At 38.5% G+C, this 17,267-nt stretch overlaps 1 long non-coding RNA gene across 1 annotated transcript; it reads left to right on the top strand.

Moving 5' to 3' along the window:
* Window positions 1-986: 986 nt before the first annotated feature.
* On the top strand, window positions 987-16,028 carry LOC130604772 (uncharacterized). Its single transcript, XR_008973520.1, has 3 exons — window positions 987-1,053; window positions 4,253-4,296; window positions 15,914-16,028. It is a non-coding gene; the product is annotated as an uncharacterized LOC130604772 (long non-coding RNA).
* Window positions 16,029-17,267: the final 1,239 nt, after the last annotated feature.

Below are 17,267 nucleotides of genomic sequence, written 5' to 3'. Positions count from 1 at the left end.
TATTTTAATTATACTCCCATAAATTATTTATATGGAGCCTTCTCTTGACTTCTCTGAAGTACAAATATTTTGAAGATACAGGGTGAATCATAGAATAAGCCATTTTTTACCTCTGTGGCCCCTCCCAGAGGGGAAGCTTAGTGCATTTCTCATGCACAAACATTCTATATGATACATCTAAGGTTGAGTAAAGACTCTGGCTTTATCCAGCCAAACTTTGCAAATCTTAATAACTGAGCTGGATATACTTAAAAAAAAAACAAAACCTCTTAAAAGATTTTTTTTTTTTAAGTTCTTGCATGCTTCTAGTTTGACCAGGGAAAAAAAGCAAACTGCAATTCTAACTACTTTGCCTATTATGAAAAAAAAAAGGCAAAGCATCAGCTTTGCAAGTCTGCAGGCTCTATTAAAAGAAGGAAAATTCTTCTCTTCAAACTACTTGAGAAAGATTTTTAGTCTCCTGTGGAAACAACGAGTTCTTGATAGTGTCCCAAAAGGCCTCATATATGCTCTATGGCAAGAAGGAAAAGAAGATTTTGTAACAGAATGAGGTATCAACTTCTCCACAAGGTACTAACCAAGACAGGAGCACTATGTAGAGAAGAGAAATTTGGGGTGTAACCAGACATCAGCAAAGGGCTCACACAACATGCTTATCTTGGCAATGGCTGGTTGCATAAACTGGTACTCAAAACAATTTAATTTGGGTTTTGCAGCATAGTTCAGAAACCTTGCTAATGATAACTAACCAATTTCACATGTTTCTGTTTCCAAGGAGCAAGAAATTCTGAAACAAGCTTTTGATTTCTCTCACTGTAGAGTTAGATTGCAGAGGCTATGGTAGGCTATGTGTGTCTGTGTGCTGCCCTCTGCCCAGGCCTGTTTCAGAAGCAAAGCATACCGCTGTGCTTTCCATGTATAGGAAGCTTGTGAAGCCTGTGCTCAGCAAGGCACAGTCACCTATCTAGTTACAAATTTCCCAAAATCTCACCGTGATTAGTTTGTCTGAAAATTTTGGTCTTGCTGAGCCTTCTGACACCTGTGGAGTTGAAGGTAGGCTGCTGCTCAGCCAACTTTAATCTTTCCCATTTGCACATGTTGCTCAGATTGCTTTATTACATGGTTATTGTCATTGTTCTTAGTTCTTTGTATCACAACACCATTTGGCTACTCACAAGAACAAGGATCTCCTCATTGAAAGAGTTTCTTCCGTTTACATTTACCTTATCACTAGTTTTCCCCCTTTTGTATGGAGTTTCTCAGAGAAAATCATTGAGCAAATCATTGAGGCCTCAATGATTTACTCACATTAAGCACTTGAACCAGCTACTCTGGTATCTTAGAAACGTTGCGAAGGCTTTGATCAACTGATCAGTGTTCATCATACACTGCCCCTCCCAAAAATGCCAGCTATTCCTAACATGTTTTGTGTTGCATAACTCTGCCATGAAATTTAAATAATCCTTTTTATTTAGAGAAGTGAAGAAAGATTTTTGGCAGGTCATGAAACTTTGAAATGGAATATCTTACTAATGGAATTGATACTTTCCCCTCCAAAATAGTCATGAACTTTCATAAGACTCATGTACTATATTTTTTAAGGAAATGGGGAATTATAGCACTGAATCGCTAATGCTACTTTGTATTTGGGGAGCACCTAAAAGTTATTTGACATTTTTAAATTACTTGAGGGTATAGTTATCTTTGGGAAACACTGGTAAATTCAATTATTTTCAAAATCACTATTATTTAGTGATTACATATAACAGTTCTTTATAGATAGACATGAGCTTTCATACAGACTGGACTTATTAACCCAGACCATAGACTTCCAATATCAGATTTTGCTATAATGGTTATCTCTGAGCACATAAAATTAAAAAATTGAAATCAGTAAAAAGCTATGTAAAACAGCAGTGTTGACATGCATTGGTCTTCGACTTGTGGCACAGCATGGATTTGAGACATAACATTTAAGAAGAGGGATGGGGGAAACTACTCAAAGTTAGTCTGTAAAGCCTAGGTAGTTTTGCAAGCCTGGATTAATTCTTCTGTGTTTTGACCACTGGGGTAGAGGAAATCACCAGTGTCTGTCAATCCCACCAAATAGCTTCCTTTGAACTCAATCAAACTGTACCTGAAAACCAGTCAGGTTTAAGCATTGCCATTGTAAGGTTGCTCCAGACCAGGAGAGCTGCAGGCTCCTAATTCCCATATAGAATTTTTCCAACGCTCTGCCAGTGTGGCTTGAAGCAGGTTTTTTTCCTTCCGCCATTGATCCACAAAAGCCATGTGTATTTGCCTTCCATCCTTTATCTTGCTGGGCTAAATGCATACATCTTTAATCTCTTCTTCAAAGAAGGAAGATGTTCTTTCCGATAGCTTTCTGTTACAGAAAGTGTTTTTCTGTGGTAGAGAGCACAGTGTTTGTACACAAGATTCTCCTACTTCTTTAGTATTTATAAAAATGTGAAAGATAGATGTCTACTCAATCTAGTGCACTGGTTTACTGACTTTCTAGTAGGTTTTTCTGTTTGTCTATATGATGATAGGAATCTCTTCTATCATACTTTCCATCTGCACACAGTCCTTTTTGTGTGTAAACTACTGTGTGTGTTACACCTTCCTGTGCACACCTACTGAGGACCACCATGGCGTTTTTTAAAAGCCCGGAGAACATGTCCAAACAATGCAAATGAACTAGGAGATCTTCCATATTTAAGTGATTTTCTAAAGTAAAGGAAGCTGACCTCTGAAATTTATCTCTGCATTACGTTTTTCCTTCTAATATAGTGGATACTTAACCTTCTAAATTAAGACTGCTTTCTTTAGGAGAAAGAAAAGTAAACCAGCGTAATGACTTTTTATTCTCTATCATATGCACAAAGAGGACAGTGAGTCACTACCTGCATGACTAGCAGGAATCCTCAATGTCATGTATGCTAGCAGCCCAAGGACAAGGAGACCACTAATGGTGTTTTTTCCATATTTGACCATGCTAACAGCTGTTTTCAGCTACAATGTATTTCTAATATCAAAGAGAGGAGTAAATCAAATTGAGCATTAACATTTATAACACACTTTTCCCTGTGGGGTTCTGAGCATACTTCCTTTGAAGTATTTTCCACTCTTCTGATAGATTTTTCAGTAAATTTTGATGTGGCAGGGGAACTGACAGGATTCTGAGAGTTTAAGAGTTTAAAACCTTACCAAAAGCCCACAGAAGTCTGTAGGAGTCTTTCCTTTGCCTTCCATGGGTATGTCGTGGTTTAACCTCAGCTGCCAACAAAGCACAACCCAGCTGCTCAATCACCCACCCCTCAGAAGGATGAGGGAGAGAATTGGAAGGATAAAAGTGAGAAAACTCATGGTTTGAGATAAAGACAGTTTAATAGGTAAAGAGAAAGCCACACACCAAGCAAAGCAAACCAAAGAATTCATTCATCACTCCCCATCAGCAGGCAGGTGTTCAGCCATCCCCTGGAAAACATGGCTCCATCATGTGTAACAGTTACTTGAGGTGACAAGTAGACGGCATTTGGTAGAATCATTCTAACTCCATACCTGAAGGCAAAACAAAACAAAAATTACTTGGTTTAGTTTTTAATTGCAACAAGTCTAGTGCATGTGTGTGTGTATGTACATGTGCATGTATTTATGTAGACAGCTATGTTTCTTATTTCCTTCTTTCTCATAAAAGGTTCTGGGTATTTTATTTCCTTTCCCTTGTTTTGAAAAATATAAACAAACAGAACATGATGAAAGCTGTTCCTCTTTCCATGAGCAAATAACACAGATTAAAAACTGTGAAGAAACTGAATAAATGGAAAAATAAAAAGATGACAATCATTTCAGTTTAAAATACATAAAGTCAGAATCATAGAACCTGCTAGGTTGGAAAAGACCTTCAAGATCACCAAGTCCAACCATTACCTCAGGACTGCCAAGACACTAAGGGACTCATAGAAGATATAGCTAAACAAGGTACAAGAAAGACCTTTGATAGGAAAGACCTTCGGTAGTCTTAAAAAATTCACAGTCTTGATTTTAGGGCAGAAAGTATTCTGTCCTTTTTCAATTACCATCTGAAATTTCCATAACATTTATTCTTCTGGTTAGCATAGAGGTAGGAGAAATAAAGAAAGGTTTCTGTATTTCTAATGATATGTCCAATATATTGCTTCTGCCTTTTGCAGGTGCCAAATCACTGAAGCATATGGAAGAGGATATTTTGGTTGTTGTTGTTTTATAGAAGATAATTCTCTCCGTCTTGGACTTTGTACATTTGTACCCATGGTAAGTAAGCCAGACAACAAATGAGTTATGAGAAACATCAGTAAAATATTCAAAAATTCACAATATTTCCAGCTTAACTGTGAACTTTGACATATCCTGAATATATGATATCATGGTAGTAGAAGATTTACAGGCCTTCATTTGGCAAGATTGGTTTGCAGATTTCTACTTGTGGTAACATGCTGTCCTAAACTTATTAATATAAAACTTTCATGTCATCTTTATGCCATCACTTTATCACTCGTATATTAATTATGGTGATGAATGAAATGTCAATACTCCAGGTAGCGGGAAGAGACATTCAGGAAAAAAGTATGAAGCAGTTAAGCTTGTTTTTTGAAGTTAGACAGCAGTAACAACAGGAACTAACAGCAAATCACACATGAAAACAATACCTGGACAAAACAAGAAATCAAACTTTACAGGAGTGGAAACTGTTGCTATATTGGTTTACCATGGCTGGCTGAAAAAGGTAGTGAGCATTGTGAAGTCTCCATCCTTGGAGATATTCAAAGTTGCCTGGACACACAGCTCTAGGTGTTTCTGCTTGGTTGGGTCAGATGACCTCTAAAGATCCCTTCTCACCTCAGTTGATCTGTGAATATCTAAAAGAAAAGCAATAGAGAAGTAGGTACTGCTCCCAGGGCAGGTACCAGAGCAGAGCACATCTGTATTTTCACAGGGAGGGATGCCAAAACCCACAGTAGTAGCTCTGAAAGACTGGGAAGGTCCCTCTTCAGCCACAGTACAATGAATTGCAAGACAGATAGGGCACAAGGAGAGCTTGCTTCCTTGCTTCCACAGCAACCAGTTACTATCTTCACAGCCTTGTAACTGTTTTAACTTTTCTGCCCTCCACTTCCACAGCTGGCTGACTTGAGAAATGCTTTAAAACCCATAGCTGAAAGGTACTGCTACTCCTGTACTTGTTATTACTTGTACAGTATATCTGACAGCTGTCCTCTGCAAATGAATAGACACTACATTAAAAGAGAGAATAAGAGAAATCATAGAAAAACTGTTTTCTGTGGCAGAAGAGCCTGTATGGCTTTGTGAAGGGAAGCTGTGCCGCCCAGACCTGTGCCGCCCAAACCTGTCAGATCTCTTTAGAGGAATCAATGACTGTGAGAGAGATATAATTTTGTCAAGGTACATCCTTTTAATTTTAAAGGACTTTTGGAAAGGTTTCTTATCAAAGTTTCTTAAGAAGTTAATTTGACATTGACTAATAATTGATTAGAAGTAGAGAAAGAAGGGTAGGACTAGTGGCCATCCTTACAGTGGTCAAGGTCACAGTTAGATGCTACAATGATGTGCAGTAAGAGCAGTGCTTTGCAATATTATCTTGAGAGATCTGAAAGCATGAGCAGCTAGTGAATTGACAAATGTTTGCCACTATTATAAAAATATGCAGGATAATAAAAACTAAAGCTGGTTGTGAAGAATTAAAACAAGACTTAATTGGTGAGCAATAAAATGGTTAGTAAAATGCTATGTTGATAAATGTGGTGTACCTGAGAAAAATAACTTCACTTGCATAATTATGAACTCTAAATGAGCAACTACAACTCCAGAGGGAGAGGGGGAGAATCACTTCAGTCAGCTTTATGAAAATATCAGCTTGACAGTCAACTGGAGTCAAACTCAGAATGGTAGGGAAAAAGGAATTGGGAGGGAAAGCTAGAAATTATGTCACCGAGTGCCTCCAGTGGCACCTGGAGCTTTAAAGCCATGTGCAATTTACACCCTCCTAGCTATAACCAGATATAGTAGAAGTGACACCCCATCTGACAAGGAGCGGATAACGCTCCTTCCCTGGACAAGATGTCATGGATTGATAGATTTACTACAATGAAAGGTTTCCCTAAAGCGCCCAGACATGATGGCAAAAAAAAAGCCCAACAAAAACCACAAACAAAGCCCCCAGACTTTTCTATTTGAAAGAGAGAGGACTGTATATGGAGGAGGAGGCTGTAATAGCTGTATGTGTAGCTTTGTGAATGACATGGAGAAGGTGAAAAGCAAACGATTGTAAAGTATTTCTCACAGAACAAGAACTGAAATTATCAGGCCACAGCTTTAAGAGGAATCAAAATATTTTCCCAGTGCACACACTGACCAAAGTGCCTAATTAAACTGCAGAAACTTATTTCTACAGGATATTGCAGGGGCCAAAATGGACAATATCCATCACTGAATATTAAGAGCACTGGCTTGAATACATCTTCTAGTACTGAAATCCTGAAGACACTCCTTGCAAGACTCCGGGTCACTCTCTATTTTCTGTTCTCATACATTTTCCCTTTATATCAGATACCAGTCTCAGTCAGTAGGAAAACCTTTGACCAAAGCTTTAACAGCTTGTGTTTTGTACAAAACCTTGACTGATAGTCCTTAGTGGTGTTTTTCTAGACAGACAACCGGACTCTGTACCAGGTTAACTGTAAGGCTGTTTTGAAGTCTTGTATAAGTGAACTTTTTATGTAAAAACAACGTTTTGTCAGTACATCCTGAACAAACATGAACTCCGTGCTCCCAGCTGTCCAAAAAGACGTGGTCATTATGTTCAGACAGCTATTGAATCCACCTGAAAAGCAGCAAAGCTGTTGAAGAACAAATGAGCTTGGCTGCAGTGTTGATTTAACACAGAGAAAATAACCTGCCCCAGGGAGCACTGCCCCCATCCAGGTTTACAAAACTGAGCCCTGCTTGGGACTCATGACCCCCATGCAGATTTCACAGTTGAATTTCAGGAAAGCAGCCAAATGTTGCCTGTTAATAGAGATGCTGGTTAACAATTTTAAAGGTAAGGAAATTATCCTTACTGTTTCAGAAGTAATCCTGCTACAGAAAGTACCATGACAATGGAAAATACCTTTGGCTGGAGCAACTGCAGTAAAACCAGATAGATAATAGATAGATAAATAAATAAACTGTTCTTTTTAATGTAGCTAGGTTTAGAGATTGCCTCCATATTAGCCAAAACATTGAGAAATAAGTTATGTACTAGTAGGTATCTCATGGATTAACTTCATTATGAATTTAAACTCCCAAAGATAAATTTTTCACCTTTATCCAGTCTGCTGACTGACCTCATGAATGAAGGTTAAGAAACAATCTGCAGTCAACAGGGTATTTAGGTAATTTGATTATCCCATTTTCAGTCCTTCTCCAGGCTCTGACTTTAAGTAACCTCTGCTGAATTAAGTGGTGCAGAAGATTTGTAAACTACTGTTAGCTTTGGTTTGTTTGTGGGCTATGACCACTACTGTATTAGATTTTTTCATTATATTGTGTGATTGATCATCTTAACTAGGTAAAAGTTGGGATCAGACTAAAATTTAATTTTTACCATATCACATTCCCATAAGAGAGTCACAAATGATATGTGCATGCAGAATCTTAGTTGTGTGAAGAGCAGGGTAAAGACATTACTGATTTCGTCAGGGAAAAAAGTTAGAAAAAATGTTCAATGCCAGAAAAAAACACTACCTTTTTCTGAGAAAAATAGGATAAAGAAAATAGAATTAGGTCAGATTAACTGATGTGAGCAAGAAAAGGTAAAGGACTTCCCTTTCATCAGAAGGGCCAGAAGGGTTAAAATGATATTCATGATGACTGTGTCTTGTCACACAGCTTTGGCCAAACCACATAAATTGTGCATAAGGTACCTAGACCTACTACCATCACTCTGTTGTAGAACAGCTCAGTCTTTCCACATAAAATAAGTGATCCATACACCGAAACTCACTGAGGTATCCTCCACTGAACTCCTCAAGGCAAAACATGAGACCCAGGCCCTCCATCATCACAGTATGTGGTAATGAATTGCGTCCCTCTTTTTACTTCACTTTTTCACTTTCAAAACAGGCCAAATCCCTTTCCCTACCAGTTCTGCCTAGCAGCCCTCCCTTCATCCTGACCCAAAGTCACTGATTCCCCTGAACCAAAGAACAGTTCAATGAACTGTCTCTCTCAAATTGACAAGTGTGCCATCCAAGTACACATATGAAATAAAGGTAAATTACTGTTCCCTGCCATGAAACATTCAATAAAGAGAAACAATTAGTGCATATGATCAAAACGGGTCCTCAGTGTAAAATGTGAATACCATCATGATCAAAATAGCTTCAGAGGTGAAAGATGGACTGGTGGCACATACTTCAGAGAAGTCAGAACTTTTCTGTGTACTTAAAAGGCATGTATGTGTATGGGCTGAGATTTTTATAGCTTTGATTTTCAGAAAGTGGGCATTTTTTTTTAAATGAGTAGTTTCTGTGTGTCTACCTTGAGAGACCAAAAAGAGAACGGGAGTGTTTTTATGCAGCTTTCCTATTATTCTTCCTTCTCCCTGCAACTACCAGGTAACAAGTACCCCCCCCCCCCAGAAGTATTCCCATATCTAAGTGGTTATTACTAGTTATTTTTTTAAGAATTTCATAAAATGTAAATGCCATCCAAAAGCCCTGAATTGTGTCATTCCGTATGAATTATTTAAGCCCTCCATCATACCCTTAATTTCAATCCTGTCTTTTGACAAAAGTATAGAAGATAGAAATAAATTTATATTGAGTATTAAGGGAGGTACAAAACTAATTCGTCATTTCGAACCTGTCAAACAAGGGCACTGCATTTTCTATCTGGCAGGTATACCAGGTTTTTCCTCTGCGGCAGGACAGCCTCCTGCTGTCTGAACAGATGAGTGAGGAAGGTTCACACCACTGGATGCTGCTTCTTGGCCAGCAATAGTATCCTTGCAGAAACAGAACTGTGCAGAGCAGGGGCAGAACAGGCATAACCACAGGTTCAGAATGGGAAAGGTGAAAACTGACCATTTGTTTTCTGTATCTGGTTTAAAGAGGTACTTAAGGAAAGATAAAACCTACCCTGCATTTTAAAACCTCTTTTCAATAAGCCTCATATTTTGTGGAAAAGATTTGGATTAGAAATTTCTAAAAAAATTATTGGTTTTAATATACTAAGAATATACTCCTTAGTTTCATCAGTTTACTAGGTGGTATCAACAGTGGTATTCCCAATACACCGTCTATATATTTTTTTGCTTTCTCACTTTAACGGTAATTAACAAATTCTGAGTTTCTTAATAATTCTATTGTTTCTATTCATAAAAAGACAAGCACAAGAAAAAATATTAAGTTATTTATTCCTTTTGCTTCCTTTTGTTTGAAATGCCTTTCCACTTTCAGTTTGATTCCTGGGGAATGCTGAGTCTTAATTACAGAATTACTATAGGTTTGCTCACAGTATCATATTTGTACTTGAAAAGGAATTTGTCCCACAAAATTTTCTGGGTGAGGCCATGGTCTCCAGAATTTAATCACTTCCTTTACAAATTTGATTTGGACTAAATTTATAGATGTGAAAGGTTTTTGCATGATCCTGTGATCTGCTGGTAGTTCATGACAGAAGCTGACTATAGTGAAAAGACACACAAGAGTGTTTCCACCTTCCTGATTTCCCTTTCCTCTCTTGTTCTTCATAAAGTGTTTGATGGAAAAAAAACCTCATTAAAATTTCCAAAGTGGATAGTCAGAAAATCATACAATATCGATACTTTGAAAAGAATTATTTTCATACTTTTGAAAAGTATTCTTTCTTCAAACTTCCTTTGTACCCGTTTTGCTGAAACAGGCCCAGAAAAACCGAAACAAAGAAGAGGAGCAGTCCAACTCTTCCACCTCCCTCTATCTCCCTACCAGGCTTGTCTGGGATCATTGCAGCCCCATCCAGCCAAGCTCACCAGCTGCCTGGCCAAGCCACATAGTTCCAGTGTCCATGGAAGCACCAGTCTCCCCATGCAGCAGTTGTACCACCTGGGTTGCCACCTCCTCTGCTTGTATATAGACATAACCTTCTTCACCCAGGTTTTTCTAAGCAATTAACATTTTCTTGTAAGAGCCTTGCCAGCCCCCTGTATCTTCTCAGTTCATATAGGTACGTAAAGCTACTTGCTTCCATTGTTAGTGAGTGGTTTGTGGAAAGGAGAACAGAGAACACTGCAGTGTCATTTGGCTGCTTGCATCGATCTAAAAGTTTGTTCCATCATCCATAACTCTTCCCCATATTTGATTTTCCCTTAAGTGGGTTTGGATGAAGACATGCTGTAAAGCAAAATATTGGCTCTTTGTGCTGTTTCAAGGGACAGCTGCCCTGTGAATTTTATTATTTACTAAGAAAAAACCATGATCTGTAACCTGAGAAAATAAGCCTTATGGAAAATATCAGTACAGCACGGTCTAACTTTGAAGACTGGTCAGAAGGAAAGAAACAAAAAAAAACCCCATATTAGTGGAGATCTTTCTACACAAGCCTAAAAGAAACTTAAAAAGGCTACCGACTTAGACAGTGCTGGATTCAGCCTCTTAACTCTTTCATTTGTGTATGAAAGTGGCAAAATTTTACAGGTGTTCTTTACATTAAAATGGAATGTGCAAGCTTCAGATGCCTGTGAAATACTGACAGGTAATAGAACACATTTTGGTCTTTTCTCTGAAAGATTATCTTTTTTCAAAAAATAATTAAATGATGCTCCTAGTCCTTATAGTAAGAAAGCAGAGCTTCTGAACAAAGCCAAGTGCAATACATTTTCCCTAGATCCCAGACAAAAGTCAGATAAAATATGTTTGAAGATGGAGATTCATTCGAGCAATATGCATTTACTCTGGAACACAGTACTGTCAATTACCTTTTGGAGTATTTCACAATTCCTAGTTTTAGCAATTTCTTCCAGCCCTGGTTGGACTTTGGTGATGAACCAGCACCCTGGTCCAAACCAACATTTGACTGCAACCACAAAGGGAGCAGAATTTCAGCAGTGAAACAATTTGTCTGACTTTTTCATCCTTTGTTTCTTCTGTTAGTTTGCCATCATTCCTATTTCTATTAAGAAGTTTAACTTAGTGTCACTAGAGCAGATTTTTCCCCCCTGCAGTCCACTGACTTGTGATAGGTGGTTGTTACTTGCCAGCAGATGAAAAGTGACTTAATCTTTTGCCATCAATATTTCCAGTTTTATCAGCAAGTGCATCTTGACACTCTTTCCCTGCCCCAACAAATGACGAGGGTTCCACCTAGAAAGGAAGCCCTTCAAACAGAACACACTGAAAAATACCACCCCAGAGGCAATTGGAATATAACTCCAGGGTGGCAGATGACTTTAAAAAAAAAAAAAAAGAAAGAAAATTATAAGCCTAAGTGTAAAAAGTTTATCATCCAAATTTAAGCACCTGTTTTCCCCACCATTTAACATCTTCCAACATGACAAACTGTCCATGGTTCCTTTTCTCTCACAGCTGATAAATTGTTCTATTTCTCCACCTTTACCATTAAGGAAATCAAAGCAAAAGCTTTGTAATTCATCAAATCCTCAAACGGCAGCAGCTACAGCAGAAGAGGCGGGCTTAAGAATCAATATGCTTTTCACTTGTGTAAGCATTTTAACATACTGTGAAAATTAGCTTGTTAGGAGATTTTCTTTTCACCACTGTGTTGCAGCTCCAGAATGAAAACCAAGAATAGGCCAAGTTCTAAATTGTAGAGTATGGCACTATTAAACATTTATCTACTACTGCAACTACCTTACACCTTTCCATTATGCAAAAGGTGGGTTGATTCACAATAAAATTGAATGAAGCCTGACTATTCTGGTAGTGATGTTTAATGCTTGCCCACTCACCTCATCACTGGACTTAGAGAAATCTTAATATGTATAATAAGACCTTGGAAAAGCCTCACCTGTGATCAAGCTTGTTTCCTTCAAAAGCCCTAAAAGCCGTATATGTAAGGAACACTGAAATAAGGGGAAATGTACTTTATGTTAAAAAGCAGCCTCACTTTGATTCTTCATCCTATCACTCCTGCTACTGTGAAGCTGTATAAATGTATATTAAAATAAAAATACCAAAACATGCTGTACTCTCTCCCACAGTGGAAGAAACCCCCTGATTCCCATCTCAGGCAAGAATATGTAATTTTAACTCTTCAAGGGAAACCCAGAAGCCACTCAGCCATTCATTATCAGAGACTGTCCATAATCCCATGACATGTGCCTTGTCTCAGAAACACTTTGCCAGATGATTTTGCAAACTCTGTACTCTGAACTGCAAAGAATAATTAACAGTTCTTTGAGGTGTGGCAGAAATATGACATTAAAAACTACCTCTGTTACAAGGCACGCATCAGTATCCAGAGGCCATTGCAGCATTTTTGAATGGCATTTACACTGAAAGAGAATTGCTAAAAATATAGAAAAGCACCACAGTCACACTGATGCCTCAGTCTCATGGGATGTAGGCATGTACATACTTGAATTTCTTCGGAAGTCAGAAAACAACCCGCAGCTTCAGACTGAAAAGGAGAAACTTACTGAAGTGTAAATCTGGAATGCCTTGGAAAATTTTAGCTGATGTTCCCAAGAGGCTTTGAAAGCAGCTCTAAGCAGAAAACTAACCTCCCTATTGCACTGAGATGGCCAGGATGGAAGCACAGAGGTAGTCATTTGGGGCAGAAGCAGTGGGGCATGCGGAGAGGAATCAGGCTTTTGTAAGGCAGCTTAGAGCACTGTGGTCTTGTTTGTTCTTCTGCCCAAGACCATGCCACTGTCAGCCAGTGACACAAGAAATGTCCTAGCAACAGGCATCAGGGATATCAGTAGTCCCCAGCCCTACTGTGGAAAAGTTATCTACCCATCATTGTCAACTAATATGAGAGTGTGGGGAAAATGAAGTCTAAAAGGGGCATTTTGTTTTAACATCTTATTTATGAGGTAGTGACTGCTGTTACAATCAGGTAAATCATTAAAAGCACTAACACAATGACATTCCTAGATTTTGAAGGGGTTTTTCCAAGTTCTCATAGACATGAGTAGATGGCTTCTTTTATTCTCAGTCACCCAGACAGTATGTTTTTAAAGGCATGAGAAGTGTGTGGATACAAGTTAGGGGAAATGGATTAACTATTCCCATGTCTAGTATTTGAAACTGTTTATTTTGTTTGGAGACTGTGGCACGTAACTACTTACTGTTAAGATGGCGCACAGTGTCCAATACAAAAGCACCAGAGAAAAGCTAGATACTTCTGTTGGTTAAACCCTTTAAAAATGCACTTGAGGATATACTAATGAAGTCAGAGCACTCCAATATTTGTTAAAGGCTTTTTTTAACATATTTATCTTCTGCAAATGAAGTAAAGGCACTTTAAGTGTTACCTGAGTAAGGCTTAAGTAAATGCAGTTGCTTGTGTTAAGAGTTTTCTCATCTGCAAATATTGGACTAATGAGCAGCTTTCATTACAGTACAATGAAATCATCAAAAGGATTAATCCCACACTTGCTCCAATTTCAAGATAGACCAAGTTTGAGCTATAGTGGAAGCAATATTGAAATTCATGGAATACATACTGTAACTGTGTGAAAGCCTTGAGGAGCAGTTGCAGAATCCTAATTGTCCAAGCAAGTTATAAGCTAAAAGGTGGAAAGTTGTAAGTCTTAGCAATTCAGTAGCATCCCCCTCTTGAAGGCTGCAACCGTAGTAGTGCTTAATAGTGCACCCTTACTTTTAAAATAGGCCTTGGTAATACTGGCTGTGCAAGCCTTCTTAGGTTGGCACACTTCTATGGGAACAACGTGGAGTCTGTACCTGAAATAGCACCAATATTGACAGCAAGTGCTACAGGCTCTTCTGAAATTTTGCTTTTATTAGGAAAAGGGGTATTTGATTTTAAACACCAATTGTTAATGGATGTGAGAGTACAAATAAATGGCAGTATTGGGCAACCTATGGGAGTCTCACTGGAACATATTAGGAAGGAGTGCAACCTGTAGGTGGAAAAGGAACAGTCAGAAACCAGCTTTGATTCCAACAATTTTTTGTCTGGGGAGAAAAAATGACACATTTCTCAGACTTTTAAAGTCAGCACTGGGTTTTCTAGGTGATTACTTTTATAACACTTTTTCTGATTTACGGCTGGGCTTAAACCACAACACAAACACATACAACAACTGAAGAAAACAGTCACTGGCGGCAGTCAGAAGAGCTTTGGTTTTCTTAACTAAAATCCTCCAGAAAAATAGATGACTCTGAAAGGATGGATTGACATCAGTCGGCAGCTGTGTTTTGATAATAATAACAGCAGCAATAAGAAGCAGCAGCTCAACCATAACAATAGCAATAGTAATAATGATAATTTCCTACCTGTGTGCTATACGTAGTTTTCAGTCACTAGGTGGTTTCCAGTTCCGAACACCCTGATTTGAAGATTGTTAATGTTTGGGGCATTTTTGCTGGCAGAGATCTATAGCTATAATGTCAAATGGCTGTCCATTTCAATGGTTAGTCAGTATTACCAAGTATATAAGCCCTTTCTCTAGTCCATCATGTATTGCAGAGGACAATGTCACTGTTTTCTCATAGAGATAATTTCTGCCTTTCAGATATTTTACTGGAAGAAATAACGTTATAAACAGTATATGGAAGATAAATATACTTCCTAAAGAGAATATTCCATCAATGAACTTCCCTTACATGTTTTGCCTTCTTTTTTTTTAGCAGCTATAGTAACTCACTCTCAGATCAGGGTATCCCTTGGCTCTTTTTAGTTCATTGAGCATTTAAGTTTGACTTATTACTAGTAACTAAAAAGAAAAATATTCAATGTCACTTGAACTAGAAGTGACAAGATATACACAATGATTTAATTTATGTGACTGTCACTTCAAATTCCCAGTTCGTGCAGACTTTCTGCAGGAGAGGCCTGTAGACAGCTGACTGGAGAGCTGTTCACTCTTGTGGTCTCACTCCTGGCCCATGTTCACAGCTGTGAGATTCACTATAGGGCTGAGAAACAAGATCCTGTGACTGATATAGATGCTGCAGTGAATTTCTCCATCTCCTGTCACAATGTTGCATTTGGATAAAATTAATTAAAAAACACTACCTGCAAAATCATAAAAAAACAACAAACCAGAACCAAAACATCTTTCAGTGTGTAAAAGAATTAAGATCAATATATCATGCTACAGTTCATAATATGTAGATGTCAAAGGATCTACTAGACATTGAAGTCTGTGGGAACTTAGAGGGAGAAGTAGTTTTCTTATTTTCTGTATCACCACCAAACTTCATGCAAAAAATTAGAAACTTCTTTTCAGTTAGAAGAAGCTTTTAAGCTTTGCCTTTTTTTCTAGGCAAAGCAGGCTGGGGGAGTACATGTGATTTGGAGCTTTATGCAAGTGGTAATGTATACTACTAGCCGGAGTGTAATTGTTACAGGAGAAAACAGTAAAAAAAAAAAGGCCAAAGAAGTCAGCGAGTTATGAAATTAAAATAGGGTTGGTCCCACACTGCGTGATTCTGTCATTAAAGGCAACTGAAATGTTAGTGCCGACAACTCTGGTATGAAAAATTTTCTTGTTAACACAGATTTAGTACTCTGAGCAGTGCACTCTGTTCGTGGGGTAAAAGCTTCTGCTGGATATCCAAGATATGCTTTGGGATAAACTTGAGGTCTATAGGTTCATAGGCTTTTGGTTGCTGGTCTCTGAAGAACTTGCCCAAGAGCTCCATAACTGGTGTAAATATGCCTCTCCCTTCAATTGCAGGAGTGTACTGATTCAAATGAACAGAAGCAGAAAAAGGGGGCCATAACACTGATGAGATGAAAACTGCTTGCCTAAACAATGAAGATCCTGAAAGCTCATCTCTTATAGCAGAGAAGCTGAAGAAGTCTCCTTTATGATCTTTGCAGACATACATGAGTTAAATTTGGTCTATCCTGTGTTGGCTTGTGCAATGCACTTAATTTGACCAAGGAATGATGTCATGAAACTCTCATTTAGGTTGGTAGAGAAATCAAGACAGAGTCTTGGAGGTCCAGACAGAAGACATCATGCAGCATTAGAAGCTGATTAGACACAGAGAAATTAGCTTTTAACTTGCAACATTTCTGATAATTTCCTTGTTTTCAGCCCTAAAATGTAAATATTTCTTATTAAACCAGGGTACCACGTGGCATAAATAGTAAAAAAAAATAAAAATGCATACCAGTCCAGCCCTCCAGAAATGTAGCTGTCAGAAGTACTTACAGATATGACGCACTGGTGAGGAGGGTGGGTGGGTTTTTTAATTATGCATGAAAAGGACAGTTATTGGCAAGTAAATGATATTTAGGCATATGAAGCAGAAAACTGTTGTTTAAAATGGAATAATTTCATGACTCTGTGTATGTGGTGGTGATGGCAAGGATTTTGCAGAAAGAGGGCTTCAGTGGTGGCTTCTGTGGGAGGAGGTCAGGAGCTATCCTGTGCTGGACAGCCAGCCAGTCACTTACTGCTGTTTCTGCAATGAAGTGGTAACTGATCTCCCTGCCTTTGTTTTGACCCAAGAGCTTTTTCATCTGTGCTCCATCAGTCCTGTTAAGGAGTGGGAATGGGAGTGGGAGTGGGTGAGCAGCTGGGTGGATAGTTGGCATCCAGCCAAGCTCAACCCACCAGGCTCTGGTATCAGAAAGTGATAAATATTGCAAAAGTAAGGTACGTTCTTATTCTGCTTACCATTTACATAACAATGTGGGAAAAATGAATTAAATGTTGTAGCATTTGACTTTCTTTCCCAGAGCCCACTCCTCTCCCTTTTACTGCTCTCAGCAGTACCTTTCCCTGTGTGTTTTATTTAAGCTGTTCTATTTCCAGCTTTCTCTGGAAGTTGACAGCAGTCATACAGACATGATATAAATCACAACCATCATGGCAAGCCCCAAAAGAGTTTCACTCGCTCACCATCTGAATGGTAGCCTATCAATTTTTAGCTGGCTCTTTAGGCTCTTTAACCTTCAGGGTTGTGCTATTAGATACACTGCTGTCAGTCTTTTTGCAGGATCACTAGCAATTCCACGATCACTTACTGCATGGCAGCATTCCTGCATGAAGCTATTTTCTGAATTGGGGGCAGGGGGAA

This window comes from Pezoporus wallicus, unplaced genomic scaffold (assembly GCF_028554395.1).
Source record: "Pezoporus wallicus isolate ANWC-B61680 ecotype Strahan unplaced genomic scaffold, APGP_CSIRO_Pwel_v1 contig_5767, whole genome shotgun sequence".
In the NCBI taxonomy this organism is placed as follows: Eukaryota; Metazoa; Chordata; class Aves; order Psittaciformes; family Psittacidae; genus Pezoporus; species Pezoporus wallicus.
The sequence above is the reverse complement of the archived record's forward strand: the minus strand, read 5'-3'. Positions and strand labels throughout refer to the sequence as shown.